Source organism: Schistocerca piceifrons, unplaced genomic scaffold (assembly GCF_021461385.2).
Source record: "Schistocerca piceifrons isolate TAMUIC-IGC-003096 unplaced genomic scaffold, iqSchPice1.1 HiC_scaffold_1544, whole genome shotgun sequence".
Classification (NCBI taxonomy): domain Eukaryota; kingdom Metazoa; phylum Arthropoda; class Insecta; order Orthoptera; family Acrididae; genus Schistocerca; species Schistocerca piceifrons.
In genome coordinates, this window is record NW_025727396.1 from 16,031,568 (window position 1) to 16,036,159 (window position 4,592).

A 4,592-nucleotide genomic window follows, 5' to 3' on the forward strand; every position below is an offset into this window, starting at 1 on the left:
GAGTAGGGACAGTCTTCTTTTACTTAAGTCGGCATTGTGACTTTTGTATTTAATTCGATGCCATATCTGTGTTTCTTCGTCAATAAAAAGGTCAGAGGGATACAGTAAACCTGAAGTGAAGCATCGGAAACTATAACTAGTGTCACAGAAATGGTTCAAAAAATAGACGGTAAGAAGAGCCTGTATTCTTTTACTGAAGTCGGCATTGTGCCTTTTGCATATAATTCCGATGAATTTTCTGTGTTTGATCGTCAATGGGAAGGTCCGAGGGATACAGCAAACCTGAAGTGAAGCATCAGAATCTATAACTAGTGTCACAGGAAAGGTTCAAACCGTAGACAGTAAGAAGAGTCAGTGTTCTTGTACTGAAGTCGGCATTGTGCCTTTTGTATTTAATTAAGATGCAATTTTTGTGTCTCATCGTCAATAAGATGGTAAGAGGGATACAGTAAACCTGCAGTGAAGCATCGGAATCTATAAGTAGTGTCACAGGAATGGTTCAAAACATAGGCAGAAAGAAGAGTCAGTCTTCTTGTACTTAAGTCGCCATTGTGCCTTTTGTATTTAATTCCGATGCAATTTCTGTCTTTCATCGTTAATAAGAAGGTCAGAGGGATACAGTAAACCTGAAGTGAAGCACCGGAATCTATGATTAGTGCCACAGGAATGGTTCAAAACATAGACAGTAAGAAGAGTCAGTCTTTTTATACTTACGTCGGATTTGTGCCTTTTGTATTTAATTCCGATGCAATTTCTGTGTTTCCTCGTCAATACGAAGGTCAGAGGGATACAGTAAACCTGACGTGAAGCATCGGAACCTATAACTAGTGTCACAGAAATGGTTCATGGCATAGTTAGTAAGAAGAGCCAGTCTTCTTGTACTTGAGTCGGCATTGTGCCTTTTGTATTTAATTCCGATGCAATTTACGTGTTTCATCGTCAATAAGAAGGTCAGAGGGATACAGTAAACCTGAAGTGAAGCATCGGAATCTATAACTAGTGTCACAGGAATGGTTCAAAACATAGACAGTAAGAAGAGTCAGTTTTCTTGTACTTAAGTCGGCATTGTGCCTTTTGTATTTAACTCCGATGCAATTTCTGTGTTTCATCGTCAATAAGAAGGTCACAGGGATACAGTAAACCTGAAGTGATGCATCGGAATCTATAACTAGTGTCACAGGAATGGTTTAAACATAGACAGTAAGAAGAGTCAGTTTTCTTGTACTTAAGTCGGCATTGGGTCTTTTGAATATAATTACGGTGCAATTTCTGTGTCTCTTCGTCAATAAGAAGGTCAGAGGGATACAGTAAACCTGAAGGGAAGCATCCGAAACTATTACTAGTGTCACAGAGATGGTTCAAAACATAGACAGTAAGAAACGCCAGTCTTCTTGTACTTGAGTCGGCATTGTGCGTTTTGTATTTAATTCCGATGCAATTTATGTGTTTCTTCGTCAATAAGAAGGTCAGAGGGACACAGTAAACCCTAAGTGAAGCGTCGGAATCTATAACTAGTGTCACAGGAATGGTTCACAACATAGACAGTAAGAAGAGCCAGTCTTCTTGTACTTGGGTCGGAATTGTGCCTTTTGTACTTAATTCGGATGCAACTTCTGTGTTTCATAATCAATAAGAGCGTCAGAGGGATACAGTAAACCTGAAGTGAAGCATCGGAATCTATAAGTAGTGTCACAGGAATGGTTCAAAACATAGACAGTAAGAGGAGTCAGTCTTCTTGTACTTTAGTCGCAATTGTGCCTTTTGTATTTAATTCCGATGCAACTTCTGTGTTTCATAATCAATAAGAGCGTCAGAGGGATGCAATAAACATGAAGTGAAGCATCAGAATCTATAACTAGTGTCACAGGAATGGTTCAAATCATAGACAGTAAGAATAGTCAGTGTTCTTGTACTGAAGTCGGCATTGTGCCTTTTGTATTTAATTCCGATGAATTTTCTGTATTTGATCGTCAATAAGAAAGTCCGAGGGAAACAGCAAACCTATAGGTCTGAGGGATACAGCAAACCTGAAGTGAAGCATCGGAATCTATAACTAGTGTCATAGGAACGGTTCAAACCATAGACAGTAAGAAGAGTCAGTGTTCTTGTACTGAAGTCGGCATTGTGCCTTTTGTATTTAATTAAGATGCAATGTTTGTGTTTCATCGTCAATAATAAGGTCAGAGGGATACAGTAAACCTGAAGTGAAGCATCGGAATCTATAAGTAGTATCACAGGTATGGTTCAAAACATAGACAGTAAGAAGAAGCAGTCTTCTTGTACTTAAGTCGCAATTGTGCTTTTTGTATTTAATTAAGATGCTATTTCTATGTTTCTTCGTCAATAAATAGGTGGAAGGGATACAGTAAACCTGAAGTGAAGCATCGGAATCTATAACTAGTGTCACAGGAATGGTTCAAAACATAGACAGTAAGAATAGTCAGTGTTCCTGTACTGAAGTCGGCATTGTGCCTTTTGTATTTATTTCCGATGAATTTTCTGTGTTTGATCGTCAATAAGAAGGTCCGAGGGATACAGCAAACCTGAAGGTCCGAGGGATACAGCAAACCTGAAGTGAAGCATCGGAATCTATAACTAGTGTCACAGGAATGGTTCAAAACACAGTCAGTAAGAAGAGTCAGTTATCTTGTACTTAAGTTGGCATTGTGTCTTTTGTATTTAATTCCGATGCAATTTCTGGGTTTCATCGTAAATAAGAAGGTCAGAGGGATACAGTAAACCTGAAGTGAAGCATCGGAATCTATGACTAGTTCCACAGGAATGGTTCAAAACATAGACAGTAAGAAGAGTCAGTCTTTTTGTACTTAAGTCGGCTTTGTGCCTTTTGTATTTAATTCCGATGCAATTTCTGTGTTTCATCGTCAATACGAAGGTCAGAGGGATACAGTAAACCTGAAGTGACGCATCGGAAACTATAACTAGTGTCACAGGAATCGTTCAAAACATAGACAGTAAGATGGGTTAGTGTTCTTGTACTGAAGTCGGCATTGTGCCTTTTGTATTTAATTCCGATGCAATTACGTGTTTCATCGTCAATAACAAGGTCAGAGGGATACAGTAAACCTGAAGTGAGGCATCGGAATCTATAACTAGTGTAACAGCAATGCAGAGGGATACAGTAAACCTGAAGTGAAGCATCGAAATCTTTAAGTAGTGTCACAGGAAAGGTTCAAAACATAGACAGTAAGAAGAGTCAGTCTTCTTGTGCTTAAGCCGGCATTGTGCCCTTTGTATATGATTCCGATGCAATTTACGTGTTTCATCGTCAATAAGTAGGTCAGAGGGATACAGTAAACCTGAAGTGAAGCATCGGAATCTATAACTAGCGTCACAGGAATGGTTAAAACATAGACAGTAAGAAGAGCCAGTCTTCTTGTACTTGAGCCGGCATTGTGCCTTTTGTATATAATTCCGATGAATTTTCTGTGTTTGATCGTCAATAAGAAGGTCAGAGGAATACAGTAAACCTGAAATGAAGCATCGGAATCTATTACTAGTGTCACAGGAATGGTTCAAACCATAGACAGTAAGAAGAGTCAGTGTTCTTGTACTTAAGTCGGCATTGGGCCTTTTGTATTTAATTAAGATGCGATTTCTGTGTTTCATCATCAATAAGGTGGTGAAAGGGATACAGAAACCCTGAAGTGAAGCATCGGAATCTATAACTAGTGTCACAGAAATGGTTCAAAACATAGACAGTATGAAGAGCCAGTCTTCTTGTACTTGAGTCGGCATTGTGCCTTTTGTATTTAATTCCGATGCAATTTCTGTGTTACATCGCCAATAAGTAGGTCAGAAGGATACAGTAAACCGGAAGTGAAGCATCGGAATCTATAACTAGTGTCACAGAAATGGTTCAAAACATAGACAGTAAGAAGAGACAGTCTTCTTGTACTTGAGTCGGCATTGTGCTTTTTGTATTTAATTCCGATGCAATTTCTGTGTTTCATCGTAAATAAGAAAGTCAGAGCGATACAGTAAACCTGACGTGAAGCATCGGAATCTATAACTAGTGTCACAGGAATGGTTCAAAACATAGACAGTAAGAAGAGTCAGTCTTCTTGTGCTTAAGTCGGCATTGTGCCTCTTGTATATGATTCCGATGCAATTTACGTGTTTCATCGTCAATAAGTAAGTCAGAGGGATACAGTAAACCTGAAGTGAAGCATCGGAATCTATAACTAGTGTCATAGGAATGGTTCAAACCATAGACCGTAGATTAGTTAGTGTTCTTGTACTGAAGTCGGCATTGTGCCTTTTGTATTTAATTAAGATACAATTCCTGTGTTTCATCGTCAATAAGAAGGTCAGAGGGATACAGTAAACCTGAAGTGAAGCATCGAAATCTTTAAGTAGTGTCACAGGAATGCTTCAAAACATAGACAGAAAGAAGAGTCAGTCTTTTTGTACTTAAGTCAGCATTGTGCCTTTTGTATATAATTCCGATGCAATTTCTGTGCTTCATCGTCAATAAGGTCAGCTGGATACAGTAAACCTGAAGTGAAGCATCGGAAACTATAACTAGTGTCACAGGAATGGTTCAAATCATAGACAGTAAGAAGAGCCAGTCT